At 54.0% G+C, this 17,239-nt stretch overlaps 1 protein-coding gene and 1 long non-coding RNA gene across 6 annotated transcripts in view; one reads left to right on the top strand and one right to left on the bottom strand.

Annotated features, from left to right (window-relative positions):
- COBL (cordon-bleu WH2 repeat protein) overlaps positions 1 to 17,239 on the top strand; it is a 223,593-nt gene that overhangs the window by 50,768 nt on the left and 155,586 nt on the right. The window lies entirely within an intron of this gene.
- On the bottom strand, positions 1,977 to 10,809 carry LOC120234059. The gene is made up of 2 exons (XR_005528975.1): positions 10,716 to 10,809; positions 1,977 to 2,241 (listed from the first exon to the last, which is right to left on the bottom strand). It is a non-coding gene; the product is annotated as an uncharacterized LOC120234059 (long non-coding RNA).

The following is a 17,239-nucleotide window of genomic DNA, read 5'->3' on the forward strand; positions in this document are numbered from 1 at the left end:
AGACCTGTGTGGAGCTTTGCTAGCAGCATCCTGACTCGTGGCTCTTAGCTGTGGGCTTGGCTTGTCCTTGGCGCCCCTCTCTCTCTCAGCTCCTTGGCTGTGACTGTGTAAGGGTTGGATCTGGGTCGTCTCTGGGGGTCTGTTTGTGGGGTGTCCCGGTCCTCCGCTCAGGCTGGACTCTGCATGTGCCTGCAGGGGCTCAGCCACCCTTGTGGCCATAGAGGCCCTGTCCTAGCTGAGCCACATGTAGTTAGGCACCTGCCCCAGATGTTTGGACCTTCAGAGAGTTTCTCATTTTGTTACACTAAAAGCCAGCCTTTATTTTTTTTAATGTTTAATTGAGAGAGAGAGAAAGAGCACGTGCATGCACCAGGCAGCACAGGGAGAGGCAGAAAGAGAGAGAATCCTAAGCGGGCTTCCCGCTGTCTGTACAGAGCCTGATGCAGGGCTCGATCTCACGAACAGTGAGATCATGACCTGAGCTGAAGTCAAGTGCTGGACCCTTAACCGACTGAGCCCCCCAGGCATCCCTAAAAGCCAGTCTTTAATTCACAATAGCCAAGAAGGGGAAACAACGGGAGGGTCCCCCAAAGGGATGAGTGGCTAAACAAGATGTGATCTATTCGTAGAAGAGAGGGGTATTTAACTTAGAAAGGAAGAGAAATCTGACACATGCTCATAATGTGGATGACCCTTTGAGGACATTATGCTGAGCAAAAGAGCGAGCAAACTCTGAAGACAAGAAGACACATACTCGGATTCCACGTACTTGAAGTTCCTACGGTAGTCAGACTCACAGAGAAGAGAGTAGAATGGAGGATGCTGGGCGCTGGGGGAGGGGAAATGGGGAGTTGTTTTATGGGTACAGATTACCACAATTAAAAAAAACCAGCCTTTAACAAACCTTGAGTAGCATATCCTGATTAAGTCACAGGGATCTTAATATCTGTGGCGGGCTCATTATGTGCCAGGTGCCGTTTGTAGTGGGCTCCTTTAGCTTTGTGAATCCTCCAAACTCCACACTAAGAGGGGTCAGAACACTTACCCAAGATGACGGGACTGCCTGGACCATGCCCTTTCATACCCTGGACCATGCCCTTTCCTGCCTGTAAGGCGGGAACCTAGCATTCTGCTTGCTAATTGCAGGATGCATCATTGGGAATGAACTCCCTCCTTCCCACTGGGGCTTCACATGCACGCGTGATCAGTACCACATCTGCATTAGGAGGGTGACTCCGTGAGATGCGTCCCACCACTTAGGATACATGGATGGTGAGGACAGAGGGATGAGAGATGCCCTTTTGCATGGAAATGGAGAAAAACTCTCCTATGAAGGATGGACTAGTCTGTTGGCAAGAAATAGGCCTTCATAATGACGAGAAAGAATACGTTGGGGGAGAATACCCATGGAGGGACATGGTTCCCTGGAATGTTCTACCAGGGCTAGAGATACTCATTGGCCGGATGGTATCGTTTCAGGGACCAGGACTGTCCTGGAGTCCAGAATGTTCCCTTTGCTCTCATGGCTGTCGTGGGGAAGCCAAACAGAGGTAGTTGTCCTGGTGTGCCCAGTGAGTGTGCTCTCTGGGGCAGGTTCCTAAGCGTGGCTGAATCTCCCATTTCCAAATACTGCCCAGTCCTGATGGGAGGCTTAAATGAAGTGCCGGGGAAGGCAGAGCCCTGAGTAGCAGAGGCCCCGATTAAATGTGGGTGTGGAGCCTGAATCATAGCCCAGCGTCCCTTCTCCAGGGTCCTGGGCATGGAGACCTTTGGTGTGAAAACCTGGGTGATCCCAAAAAGCCACCTTCTCCGCCTGCCAGCTAATTTGGGAGCACACCCCGAATTTTCCTTTCAGCCGGTCACAACGCAGTCATCTGTTTCTCAAGGAGATTTCCCAGAGATGATTTGAAATGCAAACGAGCCGTATGCATACAAGAAGGAAGCCCATTTGCTTGTACCAAACTTTGGAAGAAATCCACAGGTAACACGATCTGTTTATAAGCAGCAGCGGCCGAGATCAGGTCAAGGATCTCGCGGAATAACAACCATGAGATCTGATTGTCTTTTCCCTCGTAAACATTTCATAGATCCGGGAGTTCCGTGACCGATCGTGATCTCATGCTGCGTCCCGGGCCAGGCAGGGTGCGTGAGGTCCCCGCCCTCTCCTGCCCCAGCAGCCGAGCTGGGCTGCGTGCCGTGCCGGTGGGGGTGAGGTTCGCTCCTGGAGCTTAGGGGAGTGACCTGTGAAGAGAGGTGGGAGGTCAGGAGCGGCCGGCAGCTCCGGGAAGGGACTGAAATGCTGGCAAGGAGGGGAGCTGTTTGTGACATGTGTCCTGTGGACAAGGAACGACATTTACAGTGGGTGCTGGGACACCGCAGGGCCGGGCGGGGCTGCCTGGGCTCCAGGGCTGCCAGGGACAAAGTGAGGGTGGTCCTGCCTGTGCTCGGCTGGGTGCTCCCTGGAGAGATGTGCCGTGGCCCCTTCGTGGCCCCTGGGTATAAGCACGCAGTGAAATGCTCCCCTGATGATACGTTCCTTTTATTTCAAGTAGGAAACTTCGATGCTCACCTTGCTTTTCTGCAAGAAGAGCAGGAAATGTATTTCACTTAATTAATGTATATATAAATTCATGGCGTGATAAAAAGAAGTGTGGCCTGGGTGGGTCCATCAGTTAAGCGTGTGACTTTGGCTCAGGTCATGATCTCACGATTCATGAGTTCCAGCCCTGCGTCGGGCTCTGTGCTGACAGTCCAGAGCCTGGAGCCTGTTTCAGCTTCTGTGCCTCCCTCTCTCTCTGCCCCTCCCCTGCTCATGCTCTTTCTCTCTCTCAAAACAAAAATTTTTTTAAAAAATTAATAAAAGTAAAAAAATGTGACCTAAATACTACTAGATATTTTTGGTCCTTTCTGTTTAAAAATCAGTGACACATATGTACCACGCGGTCTACTTCATAGATGTCTTTATTTTCCATCTGTGGAGACCTTTGGTCCTGAAAATTAAGTCTTTGGAAAATGTGCTACTTCTAATAACTTCCTTACGAAATTGTAACTTACTGTGCAGGCAGGATTTGTCTCCTACATCACTTTTTGTTTCGTAATGTAACAATGTCAACAATAATACTGTAGTTTAAACATAGTAGCATTTGAAAAGCGCTCCATGCTTTACAGGGCACTGATTGTCTATCTGGTTTCATCTAAGGAACTGTTAGCTCCTTGAGACCTGGGACCATAAGGACAGGATGACATATGTCGAAGGCTCCCTAGAAAGTAGCAAATGTCTCATAACATGTTTACGGAACGTGTGACATTGTACAGAGAATCTTATATCCTTTGTATGTCTTCACTTCTGTCAATGCAGTTCATTCACCTGGCAGGGATGACCTGAGCTCAGGTGTGCAGCACGAGCCACCAGTCTCTCCTGGTGGTCACGGAGTGTGTGAGATGACAAGAGCTTACGCCGTGGGGGAGGGGTGAGGCCAGTGCACATAGCTGTAGAACTTCGGAGAAGGTGTTTAGCACTCCCAAACCGGAATCATAATGTAGAGGCTGCAGAAATCACTTCTAGGTTTGGCAGGGGTGGGGGCAGGGGGGCGAGGAAGACTACGCAACAATTTTTAGGCAGAGCTGAGGTTTCCGCCGGGCAGAGCGAAGGTTTCCATCGCAGGCAGAGGAGCCTTCTCCCTGAATGCCTGGCGGTGTGGAAGCTGGTCATGAGGTCATGGTGTCATTACACCATGGTGTCATGGTCAGAGGTAGGACAGGGCGGAAGGGAGGCAGGGGTTTCCTAGGAAGCCAGTGCAGGGGGCGGGGATCAGTCGGAGCCTGGAGGTCGAAAGCTGGCTCTGGAGGCATGGGTTCTGAGGATGCTGGGGCAGTGACATTCCGCTTTTGAATGGAGGGGCATGGGAACAGAGGTCAAGGCAGCCCAGGCAGTGAGCCAAGGCAGGGCGAGGCTGCTCATGCCAGGCTGGGGAGAATGGAGGCGAAGCCCCAAGGAGAAGGAAGTCTCACCTTTTTGGGGTGGGGTCTGCATTGCCCCTCCTGACCTTCCAGTGGGGGACACTTGTGGACAGAGGGCAAGGTGCAGTATGACAGGTGGCCTTGACTTGATAGGAACCATCAGGTGAGGTGTGGGGGGGCGGTGCACGGGGTAGGAGCCTCCGGGGAGCCTGCTGGGGTTACAGAGCGTGGATGGCAGAGGCCGTCTCTGCCCCGCCCCGTAGTCTGTGATGGGTGGGTGGCCACAGGCAGGGCGGGGCCCAGGGGACCCAGGAAGGAGTCAGCTATGCCTCGGAGTGGGGTGCCCCCAGAAGCGAGGCTGGGGAAGCACATCCAAAAGCATCGCTTTTATCTCCAGACTACAGGCTGTGTCACAGCCCAGGCTACTTTTAATTTTTCCAAGGTGCTCGGCAAACGAATCACACGCAGTGCAAACCTCTGCAGCCTCTTTGTAAATTTTGTCAACACGAGTTGCACTTGCGTCTGCTGGGCTGTGATCTAACTGGTTAAAACGGGCGTTTCCTTTCACTCGGTGTGGAGTGCAGCGTCCACGTGGCTAGTGTTGTTCGCAGAAGGCCCCAGACCTGACGTGGAGGGCGATTCAGCATCCTGGCTCTCCCCCTGCTGAGTTGTAAGCCCAGGTGTCTGCACTGTTGGCATCGGGGGAACAGGAAAGAGGGGTCGGACCCCGCGCCGAAAGGGACAAGCCCCGCGACAGCCTTGGCTCACGTCTGCGCTTGTCTGCAGCCTCCTCAGGTACTGGGAAAGTCGAACAGGTGGGGCACAGGATTAGGGGCACTGGGGTGCAAGCTGGTGGCTGGAGACGGGGACGCCCTGCACTGTGCCTTTCCCCGAAGCTGGCAAATCCCACTCACACCGCCGACGCTGGATGGGAGGAGCCTGGAGGGGCCGGGTGGGGACTGGTCACTTCCTCTGGTCACGCTCCCGTCCCAGGGGCTGCTCCGATCTGCGGCCTCTGTGTGCTGTGTGGTAGCACATACTGTACTTGGGGGTGCAGGAGCGCACACCTACTCACACTCAAGCACACTACTCGGGTCCCTTGGAAAGCCTGCAAGGGTAGCTAGCAGCTGACACTGTTAATTTTGAGGAAATGGGTTGAGCATCGAGACACAGGGACTTTATTACTACTACTTTTTACGGTATCCACTTCTGTATTGTTTTATGATGAACTTGTAGATTTCTGACAGATCCCCATTCCAGCCAATATTCACACTGAGTGGCTTGCAGCCTTCGTGCATGTGATGCTCATGACTCTAGGAGGGAAGTGACATCTCTGTCACCCCACAGAGCGACTGGGAGCCGGAGGCACCGAGCTGTGAGGTGACCCCCGCAGGCTGCCGGCCGTTAGGACCGTCTGGGGGTAAGAGCGAAGCCATGGGCTCCAGAGTCACTCTGCTGCCTCCCCAGTCTGCCCAATAGAGGGACAAACCGTTTCCACCTCAGGGGACAGCTTCTAGCCAGACCCCTCTAGGCCCTTCTCTATGTCCTTACATCAGTTTTGGCCGCGTGTTGTCCGTCTGTCCTCTGTTTAGCCGGTCACAGGATGTGGGCTCTCAATCTGGTCCCGGCGCCCTCTGGCTTGCCCATGACTCCTGGTACCCGGTGAGCTCCGGCTGCTTCCTGTGGGCCTGGACTCCCCTTTGTGGGGCTCGCCAGCACCCCCCTCTGGCTGGGCACCCCACCCCCTCGAATTAGTCCCCGCAGAGGTGTTAACGTTGGCATCAGCATCAGACAAGGAGTCTTGGAGAGGGAGAGCTTGGAAGGGACCCTGGGTGCAGGGTCGGCATGCGGACTCCTCCCCAGCACATGCCTGGGGGTGGGGGCCTCCTCTCAGAGCAGGCTGCAAGGTGTTGACTGTGAGCAGGGGTGGGGTGAAATCCGGTCACCACTCTCTACTGCGCACACCAGCTCAGGTCCTGCAGAGGTTTCTAGCTGTGTTCAAAGCCCAAGTTTGACTTCTTTTGTCTACGGATCCGAGGAACCTTAAGATCATAAAAATTAAACAGCAAGTAGGTGACCCTGTGACATCACCGAGTCACTTTAAGTGTGAAGAACTGAAGGTGCAGAGGGGTCAGCGGCCAGCCCAGTTTCACGCAGCTTCCCAGTTTAGAAAGTTCTGGAACTTTCTCGCACCTTCTTTGCACTGCTCGACATGGAGACGGATTCAGCCAGGGCAGCCTGTTGCATCCCGTGTGAGGGAAGTACAGGACATGACAGGATGGATCGCAGACAGTGAGGCTCCAAAGTGCTGTTATCTTTCTAGAAATGTGGTAAATGGGAGAATATTTCCACCTGGCAGTGTGACTGCCTGAGTGATTAGCCTGTAACTTTCCCTGCCTTGCGTACCTCTTAGTTTGCCTGGTACGCGTGCTTCCATTTCATAAAACTTTTCTTCTAGTAAATGCACACACTTATTTTTATGCAGTATTGTATCACTTTTTACAATAGGAGATTAGCTTATTTCTCTGCCTCTGGCAGCAGGAGCCACTTACTTAAAAGGCAAATCAGAAGGTGGGGCACCTGGGTGGCTCAGTCGCTTAAGCATCCAACTCTTGGTTTTGGCTCAAGTCATGATCTCACAGTTCATGAGTTCGAGCCCCACGTCGGGCTCTGTGCTGACGGTGCGGACCCTGCTTGGGATTCTCCCTCTCCCTCTCTCTCTGCCCCTCGCCTGCTCATGCTCTCTCTCTCTCTCTCTCTCTCAAGAAATAAACAAACTTGAAAAATTGCAAACCAGAAGGGATGAAACTACCACCGTGAGTGAGCTGTGCCTGTTAGTGGAGCGTGCGCTGGCTGGGCTCTCGGGGCTTGTAGCAGGGATGCCACTGTACTGAAACGCACAGACCTGGGTGTGTCAACATCGTTCATTCTCACCAGCACTGGTTCACGTATGTCCTGATGCGTTCAGACACGACACTATCCTGGACGATGTATGTGAACTATCGTTAGGTTGCACATGGAAACATAGGAAGTACCGATCGGTGGATTAATTTTTCAAAGTTTACATGTAACAGACTTGCTTTTGTTATCGAGTGGGTGTGTTGAGAATTCACTGATACATTTAAAAAGAATTTTTAAAATTTTATTTATTTTTGAGAAAGAAGGAGAGAGAGCATGAGCTGGCAGAGGGAGAGGGAGACACAGAATCGGAAGCAGGCTCCAAGCTCTGAGCTGTCAGCACAGAGCCAGACGTGGGGCTCAGACCCACAAACCATGAGACCATGACCTGAGCCGAAGTCAGATGCTTCACTGACTGAGCCTCGCAGGTGCCCCCCTGTCTTTTTTTTTTTTTTTTTTAATTTTTAATTTTACATTTTGAGAGTGAGTGTGTGTGCATGCAAGCAGGGGAGGGGCAGAGGAAGAGGGAGAGAGTGAATCTTCAAGCAGGCTCCATGCTCAGTGCGGAGCCAACACAGGGGCTCAAACCCATGAACCCTGAGATCATGACCTGAGATGAAGTCGGACACTTAACCGACTGAGCCAACCAGGCGCTCCTCACTGAAACATGGTAAGTGCCACATTTGTGACCAGGTTTGGTTATCGGTGATTATTCCTTAAAGATGAGGGAGGGTAAGAGGCTTGATATACTGGAGAAGACACAAACAGACATGCATTTGCTCGTTCACATGCACTAGTTCTGTGCAGCCTAAATACGAGGCAGACATTTATAGGGCATTTTCCTGGGGCAGAAACACACTCAGCCCCTCCTCTCTGGAATGCACTGGGCGCCAAACCCTCTTCTGTGGAGCCAACAGTCATGATGCTCTGGGCTAAGGCAGTGGGTGCTGATAAATGCTTAACAGCGAGCTCTCTGAAGAAATGGTCACTTTATTATAAACCTTACTTATATATGGGGTGCGTAGTGCATGCCCCAGGATGGGAATACTCTTTCATGTTAAGTAGCATAAAGTCAGCTGGTGACCACCCATGCTTTTGTTAACTTGTGAATCGTGGTAGCCCTGATGCCAAGTGCAGATCCGAGTGAACAGTGATGGATGTTTCATTGACAATCAGGAAGACAGAGGTGCTGCTCTGAATGTCCCCCCCCCCTCGGTGATGTCAGACATTCTCACACAGTAGCATAGAGTGTTCGAACATGACTGCTTTCATGCTATTCCCAGTGCAGTGGCTACAGACAGAACATGCTTTTAAGGTGTGGTGCGCATTAGGAAGATTTTTCCCCATCACTTCTCAAGTCTAGACCAGAGATTCACACACTGCCTGAAAGAGCAGGTCCTGTTTGGGTACAGGCTGCAATCTAAGGCTGGTTTTCGGCTTTTCAAATTGGTTTACTAAAGAAAAATCTAAACCTGGAAGTGCCTGTGTGGCTTAGTTGTTGAGCATCGACTCTCTATCTCAGCTCAGGTTTGAGAGATCGAGCCCCACGTCAGGCTCTGTGCTGACAGCATGGAGCCTGCTTTGGATTCTCTCTCTCTCTCTCTCTCTCTCTCTCTCTCTCTCACTCTCTCTGTCTCTCCCCCTCGCTCTCTGTCCCTCCTCCACTGGCATGTGCATGCATGTGCCCCTTCTCTCTTGCAAAATAAACTTTAAGAAAAAATCAAAAGGAGAGTAATAGCTTGTGACATGTGAAAAGTGCATGAAACTCAGAGTTCAGTGTACACACGTGGGATCTTATTGGAACACAAGTCCACTCATTTATGAGTTGTTTTCCAGCTAGGACAGCAAAGCTGAGCCCCTGCAGGAGAGCCAGGACGGCCCCCAAGGCCTAAGGTAGCTCCTGTCCTGCTGTTGGTGGGAGATGTTTGCTGAGCCCTGCTCTGAACAGTCAACAAGAGAGTGTTCCCTGACGTACAGCATCCACCCATTTCCATGGTGAAGGTGCCGCTGCCATTTCCCGGCTCCCAGCACGAGCTCTGAACACAGGGTTGGGGGGACATCGTACTGGCCCCTCGCATAGTGTTTCTACCCCACAGAAGCCATCACTAGAAGTGACCCCAAGGGCATAGAAAACAGCAAAATAAGTAGGAAGTAGCCAGTGTTGAGTACCTATTGTCTTTCTTTCTTTTTTTTAAATTTTATTTCTAATGTAGTTCATTTAGCCATAACTTAATATAAGTGTAATAATGAGCATGTTACTAACATCCCTAAGAAATGAAGAGCTGGAGAGAGATCCGGGGCATGGCTGGGTGGGGGTGCTTCTGGGTGGTGGAATGCCCCTGGTTGGGGGTGCCCCTAGGGGTGGGATGGCCCTGGGTGGTGGGGGTGCTCCTGGGTGGTGGAATGCCCCTGGTTGGGGGTGCCCCTAGGGGTGGGATGGCCCTGGGTGGTGGGGTGTCCCTCAGTGGTGGGTTGCCACCTGGTGGGGATGCCCCTGGGTGGTGGGGTGCCCCTGGATGGGGGCACCCATGGATGGTGGGGCATCCCTGGGTGGTGAGGTGCCCCTGGATGGGGTGCCCCTGGGTGGCGGCGTGGCCTCCTCTCCCTGGGGATCCCTTATGAGAAGGGTTTCCTAGCTGGATGTTTAGGGATGAGGCAGAGAGGCGGGGGCCAGGGGGTGTGCATTCACTGCAGAGGAAAGGGCAGATTTCGGGGTGCTAGTGAGCAACATTAGCACAGCTCCAGGGTGCTGGCCTAGAGCATGGTGGCCGAGGGGGCTGGGGGCTGTCACATACACCCTGAACAGAAGTGGTGGGTAGAAAACACACACATGACAGTGGCTGGTGTATATGCCAAACCAGCGTGTTTTTTCCCCTTTGCTGTAACTTACGAAAAGGTACAGGATTCATGTTTGTAAAGAGATGTGGTGTGAGTGTAGTCAGGAGTAGGTGGGTGCGCCTTAGTGACGCTCCCGGTGACAAAGGGACACGCTTGATGGATTCTCAGAGGCTGGCCACGTCCGCCAGCCAGGTTCCAGCATCTGCTCTGTCCTGCTCTCATGAAAATTGCAAGGAAAGGACAATTTTTTTTCCACCCAAGGATGTGAAAAGCTTCTGGAAAGCGCATTTGGATGGATATGCTGGGGTCAGAGCTGGCAGAAAGAACGTCTCTGGTGTCAGTTACAGCCTGTTGCCCATGGATGCTGTTTTGAAACCCTGCAAAGGGGCTTTTCAGGGAAAATGAAAAACCTCCTGCCCTCGTCTTGTAAGAATGGCTTTCCCGGGGGTGGGGGAGCGGGGGCTGGGGGGCTCATTCGCTTAAGCATCCGACTGTTGGTTTCAGCTCAGGTCATGATCTCACTTGTTCATGAGTTCAGGCCCCGCATCAGGTTCTGCGCTGACAGCACGGAGCCTGCTTAGGATTCTGTCTGTGCCCCTCTGCCGCTACCCCTCTCACCCTCTATCTCTGTCTCTCAAAAATAAACATTTAAACACGACTTTAATTAAAAAGTGAGGAAATTTTAAAAAGAGTGGCTTTCCTCAGAAGCTGCATTCATTGAGAGCCTCTTAGAGAAAACCCTGGTGAGGGCAGGGTCTCGCTCTCACAGACCAGCCTGGGAGGGGACTGAAGCTGCCCCCTGCTCCAGAGAAAAGCCCTGTCCCCTCCCCACCCTCTACCTTGACAGCTGGGAACGTCAGTCACACAGCTTCCACATTCTGAGATACGACAGCAATGACAGGCGACCATATTGACCCCAGTAAAACCGAACCTGGCCTCGATGAGGCCAGGGGAGATTCTCAGAGCTGGGAGGGAACTACTGTGTAGACCTGAGCCTCTGGGGAAATCTGCTCACTGACCTGGGTGGATGAAAGGGCCCCCAGAGTCCTCCCTGGGTCAGTGTCCCCAGTCAGCTTGGCAGACTCCGTTTGGGTGGCATTGCCTTCTCTTGCTTCATTCCCCTGTGGCACTGGAGGGGGGGAGGGGTGGTATGATCCCAGCACACCTGAAGTGTCAACAAAGCCACTTGTGACATCAGCCATCCCTCCCCAGTCTGCGTCTCCAGGTTTCAACTGACCACCTGTCTTTTAAACCAGCAGATGAACCTCGAAGCTTCAAGGACATACATCCTTCTTGGGGACTAGGTCATTGTCTAAAACACCACGTAAATATTGGTCCATAATAGCTGAATGGCGTTCTGCCCTAACACACCTTTTGTTCTTATTACTAACAAGCAACTCTTTCTGAGTTGGACGCAGATCCTAGAATACCTCCCTCGACAGTATATTCTTTTAGATGTTCTGCAATGGAGAAAATAGGACCATAGTATATTTTTTTTAGTAATACCACATTTAAGATTTCAAAAGCTAGTGACACAACTGTGCGGACGTGTGGCATAATTTTGGTATTATAGTCTCTTCTGCTTTCTTTCGAAGTAAAAAAAGGAATGTTCAAGGATCTTGATGGAATTCCACAGAGTTTGTATGTCTTGAGATCAGCCAAGCCTACAAGTAAATTCAGCTGCTCACCTTCATTGAATTTATTTTTCACCACTATCATCCTTGCATTTTTAAATGGTTTTCCTGTAATTTTGTCAAACACAGGGAGGAAATGGGTTATACTGATATAGAACAGTGCACCGCTTGGTATAAAATGTTTTACTTGGGGCACCTGGGTGGCTCAGTCGGTTAAGCGTCTGGATTTCAGCTCAGGTCATGGTCTGATTGTGGGTTCGAGCCCGGCGTTGGGCTCTGTGCTGACAGCTCGGAGCCTGGAGCCTGCTTGGGGTGTCTCCCTCTCTCTCTCTCTCTCTCTCTCTGCCCCTCCTCTGCTGGCACTCTCTCTCAAGGCACTGTCTCTCTCTCAAAAATAAACATTTAAAAAAACATAAAAGTTTGTTTTTCTTAGTAACAGGTTAGAAATTAGCTGACGAAACCATTTTAACTTTTAAGAGCGCTTAAGGAGTTGCAAGTCACTTCGCAGAGCCGGAAGTAGAGGCCGATCAGGCTGCCGGGGGTGGATGGGAAGCTTCTGGAGTCCCAGGAAGGGGTGCTCTGTGCGCATGCTCGCTGAGGGACCTCCCGACGCCAGGAGGACTTGGGCATTTTGCTTCATATCTTGTGTTTCGATTTGCAGGAAGCACGCGGTGAGGAACGGAGGTTGTCAGAAATGCCAAGCAGGGGTTCCTCCCTGGGCGTCGCCCGGGGCAGCCAAGTGCAAGTCCAGGTCCGGGGTGAGACGGTCTGCGCAGACCGGCCCCCAGGCGCATGCGCAGCACGGTCCTGGCAGGTCCCGGCTTCCGGAGGGGCCTCACCGCCCCCGGAGCCGGCCGCCGGGGGACCCCAGGACGCACGGGTGCGCAGGGAGCCTCAGAAGCAAGCTGCTGGCGCCTCCCTGGGCACAACGCTGGTTTCCTGGGCACACCCGCCTGCCAGGTGCCCTCGTCGCTTTAGTTTACGTTCTCCGGCCCTCACCGGGGAGTAGTGTTCCCCGGCCGTTTTCGGGGGCCGGCCCGGGACCCGTGCGGGACCCTCATCTGCCACGTGCGGCCCTGAGCGCAGGCTTACCCCGAGGCACGTGATCGCTGACACTAAGCAGCCGGGAGTGTGGGTCGCCAGCCCTGAGCTGGTGTCTGCAGCAGGGGACCATCCCTGAGCTCTCTCAAAACCCACGCAACCAGGAGGGAGGTGTGAGGAGGCCTCTGAGAGCCCCCCCCCCCGGTACTCCTCATCACCACCAGACGCCCGTCCCCACGCCCCCACTCCCCACTCTGACCCCCGCCCCCCCCCCCCCGCGGGCCGGCCTTGAACCCGGAGTCCCGCCCTCCACGTGGCTCCCTAGACGTCCAGCTTGCCCGGGTGGCGTGTGCTGCCCGCCTCCACGGCCGACCCCCCAGATCCTCAAAGTCACTCGTCAGCAGGACCGCCTTCCCTCCTCTGCGAACTTGCACACGTTCCTCTTCTGTCCGTCTTCTGTCCGGACCGTAATTCCCAGCAGGTCGCGGCGAGAGCACCGGGCGCTGGTCCCCCCGCCTCTCCCCGACGGCCAGCTTGCTCCCGGGAGACAGAGGCGAGGCCTGCGGGGCGGCGAGGCTCCTGTCGAGGGAGGTAGCCGAGTTTCCGCTCAGTTCTGCTCCTGAGGCTCAGGAAGTGAATGCATTTCCCCCCCTCCTCCAAACAAGCGCTCTGACTTGGGGGTGAGTCCAGGTGGGGCCAGGATGGGACAACGAGGTGAGGCCGGGTGGGGGTGCTGGGGCCTGGTGCAGGGCTGGCCAGGGAGAACCAGAGCAGGGAGAGAGGGCTGGAGGCTGGAGGCCAGTTAGGGCCACGTGTGCTTGGCCACCTCCGCACCTGACCTGCTTTTGTGCTCTACTGCGCTCTCGTTTAAAGAGGGACCCAGACAGCGGGGCCCCTCCCTGCCAGGCTCTGCCCCTGGGGGCAGGTAGTTTGGTGCCCAAATCCTGGGAGAGACCCCCACCAGCCCCACAGAACCAGATAATCAAGGAGCTGCGTGGCCTGGCCCCCACAGGCCTCCTGTCCCGTGAGGTACTTGGTGGACAGATCAGGGACACCCAGCCTGGCCGTGGCGGTTCAGCGTGGCGTTTCCCCGGCTGTCCCTTCCGTGTGCTTTATCTTGCATTGTCCATTCGGTGCGCTCGGCCTCTCAGCCTGGGCCCCCGCAGGGGTGGGGGGTGGGGGGCCGCAGGTCTGGAGGACGTGCTCCGGCAGAGCCTGGGAAGCTCCCGGCTTAGATTTCGCCAGGCCAGGGCTCCGCTGTGGGGCCCAGGCCCTATTTTGAGAAACAGCTCCCAAGGAGGTTATCAAGTGTCATATTTTCAAAGGAGAATTCAAGGCAGCCAGCGCCCAGTTCTTAGGCCAGAAAATGCCCATATCGATGCGGCCTGATGCCTGGCGGCTGTTTTGGCGAGTGTTTTCATGCCTTCATGCCTTCATTCCTCTCTGCTGTTTTTGCCTAAGGTGTCTTTGGTGATAATTAATGTCAACCAGAACAAAGTGCCATGTATTTTAGGCAGTAGAAGTTCCATTTATCAACAGGCAGAGATGTGATTGCAAGGTGGTTATGTTTAAGATGGTAAATACACAGTGTGGCTGATTTTACATCCAATTCGCACATGTTTGCTCTCAGGAGCGTCCCGTTTGTAACGGAGTCGTGAAAACACAGGCCCCACAAAACAGACCTTCCCTAGGAGACATCAGGCGACGGGGCATCACCTGGACGGGGCCTTTCTCTGAACCATGGTCTTGTGAGTCTGTGGCCTCGGGTGAAGGGATTCGGCTCCATTTCCCTGAGAAACGCTCAGGGCTCCATTCTTTTCTCATCAGTTACTGGCTCCGCTGAAAGCTGGCCGGTCAGATTTCACCGCCTTTCAGTTATTTACAAAAGTGGAGAGAAATCGAAGGGGCTTATCAGCAGGCGGCTGGGTGCATTTCAGATTGTGTGGCATCCTTTCTGAATTCTCGCTCGGCAGTTTTTATCTTGGAATTCCCGTTCGGTTTCGTTCTCTTTTTTTCACACTTTGCTAGAAGGAACTTAATAGTCCTACCCCCCCTTTTTTGTGCTTGCCACTGAAGGAAAGCAACAACAACAAAAGCAAACCCAGTGTGTGTCTTGCCAAAAGCAAATCAGCATCCTTTACGACGGACGCCCTCATGTCCCGGGGCTGGCGTCTCTCTCGTCTGTGACTGGAGGCTTGTGGATACTTGCCTCTTGCCTGATCCATCAGTGAATCAGGAAGAAAACCACAGGTTTTGTCGTAGGCCTTGGGAGCTAAACTCGGTGCCACCAGGCCAGCGTATCTTCTTGGATGGGGATGCAAACCCAAGGATTGTCTGTCACTGCAGATAATGAGATGTGTTACGCTCCCCAAAAGGTGCTTCAACTGCAAAGAACTTCCCTTGACGTCATGTTGCAAACTTTCCTTCTGGTGTATTCAGAGACATAACCAGTCTGTGTTTAACCTCTCTGATATCTCCCGTGTGACGGAGGGATTCGCCATGTCCATAGTGATGTTGTAAAATATGTTCCTGGTCCTTTCCATAATTTTCTATGATTTCTTTTTCTCATTTAAAAAGTTTTTAAAATTTATTTTGGAGAGGGAGAGAGAGTGAGCAGTGGGGTGGGGGTGGGGGTGAAGGAAAGAGAATCTTAAACACGCTCTCAGCAAAGAGCCTGATGTGGGGCTCAATCCCACACCCTGGGATCATGACCTGAGAGACAGATGGCTCAAAGGACTGAGCACCCCCAGGTGCCCCTGATTTTCTATTATTTAACATCTTTTTTAAAAAGTTTTTTAATGTTTGTTTATGTTTGAGACAGAAAGAGACAAAGCATGAGCAGGGGAGGGGCAGAGAGAGAGGGAAACACAGAATCCAAAGCAGACTCCAGGCTCTGAGCTGTCAGCACAGAGCCCAACACGGGGCTCGATCCCACAGACCGTGAGATCATGACCTGAGCCGAAGTCGGAGGCTCAACTGTCTGAGCCGCCCCAGCGCCTCTTAATGTCTTAATCGGTAAAGTGACACCCAGGTTCCCTGGTAGTTTCATGGGATGATTACTAATGGCCACACAGCCCAGGAAGAAATACATCAACCTGTTGGAGAAAGTCATAAAACTCCCTGAGAGTTCTTCCTTGGGGAATACGAGTACGCCATGCGGCCAGATGTCAGTTGCGGGGTGCACTGGGGGCGCTGGCCCTCTGTGTGGCTTTCCTAGTCCTGTTCCAGAACCACGGCCCAGGCAGGTTCTGGGAGAAAAAGGGAGAAAACAGATCTTGTGTGATGGTTCTTTTCTTTCCTACCAGTCTCTCTTCTTCTCCGTTGTGGGCCCTTTCCATCTTTGACCAAGGGGATGTGGCACAGCAGAGGTGGGCAGCCCGTTTATGGACTGACCGTGCTGTCTGTGCCCGTGCCATCCACGCCGGGAATGTGGCGGGCAGGCCCCATAGCCTTTGGTCGTTGTCATCCACTGGAGTGGTCTCGCCCCCCCTTCCCACCAGCCTCCACGCTCGGACTCCATGCTTGGGCCTCGCCACAGCCGTTCTGTCCAGTCCACTCTCAGGTTCCTCCTCGGGGCCCCTGGGGCTGCTTCCGTGGCCTGGGCGGTGCCGACAGCACACTTGTCCTTCGTGGGTACTTTCTGTCCTTCCCTCGCTGCTGGGCAGCACGCCCTCTGGTGCAGCGGGCCCTCCCCGTGCAGCGTCCTCTCGGGGGATTCCTGCCCCAGGCGCCTCCACAGCCCAGCCTGTCCCCCCACCCCCACCCCCGGGCCCCAGCCGCCGGTAGCATCCCTGTCACGCACATTCCTTTGAAGGCCTCTTGGGTCCGCCAAGTTCTGCAGCGTCCACCTGCCTAAGGAACTCGGTGTCTTTGGGCTTCAACCAGTGGGCCTACAGGATGCCCATCGCTCACCCTCTCTGTCTCCCAGCAAACGTGCGCCCTTCCAGCCAGCCTCCCTCCAACACTCGTGGGGCAGGAAACATACCAGTTTCTGATCCTGAACCAGCCCCAGCCCTAGGGACCCATGTCACGGTCAAGGTGCTCCCGCAGCACCGGGGGCCTGGCCAGCCCTATGTGTGGGTGTGGTTCCCAGGAGCCCCCTGGCTGATCTGGGGGAGGGCAGAGAAGCACCAGGCGAGGGAGCGGCACCAGGAAGGCCCCAGCAGCCTGACGTACCGGCCACAGACACCTCTGGTCTTCTCTTTAATATGCTGGATGGGGGATGGGCAGCCAGGCAAGGACTTGTGGGGGCACTTCCGGGATTCTCAGCTTTGTGGCTTCATGTGGCACAGCCGGTGCTGGCTGAAGGCTTCGATGCCAGGCACTGTCTGTGGGTCTGAGAAGGGTGAGCTCACTTAATCTCTCCACAATGCCGTGGAGAAGGCGTGGGCATTCTCCCCATTGCACAGATGAGAAAAATGGAGGCTCCCAGTGATCACCTCCATGGTGTGAGGTTTTCACTGGTAGGCAGTGGTGCGGGGAGGTGATGAAGGGGTCATGGACGGAGCTAGCAAGGGAGCTGCGGGTGGAGGCGAGCCGGCGGGGAGACAGCCCCTCCGCGTGTCACTGAAGCCTGGGTGATGTGGGAGGCACAGTGGAGACAGCGTTGGGGTAAAGCATCTCAGGCAGGGAAGGGGACTGACCGAGCGGGCCGCGGGGACTGCTGAGGTGTTGCATCAGGGGCATGGCTGTACAGAGCTGTGCTTGAGGAAGATTGGCCGCAGCCTGTGGAGACAGGCCTCACAAGGGACGAGATTCTGTAAGAGTCTAACGTAAGAGTGCAGTGGAGAGGAGACTGGAGGGGGAGATGGGGTGGAGCCTGGCAGGGCCCAAAGCAACTCGGCACAGATGTTGGGGGAGGGGAAGGA

This window comes from Hyaena hyaena, unplaced genomic scaffold (genome assembly GCF_003009895.1).
Source record: "Hyaena hyaena isolate Hyena2069 unplaced genomic scaffold, ASM300989v1 scaffold_101, whole genome shotgun sequence".
NCBI lineage: Eukaryota > Metazoa > Chordata > Mammalia > Carnivora > Hyaenidae > Hyaena > Hyaena hyaena.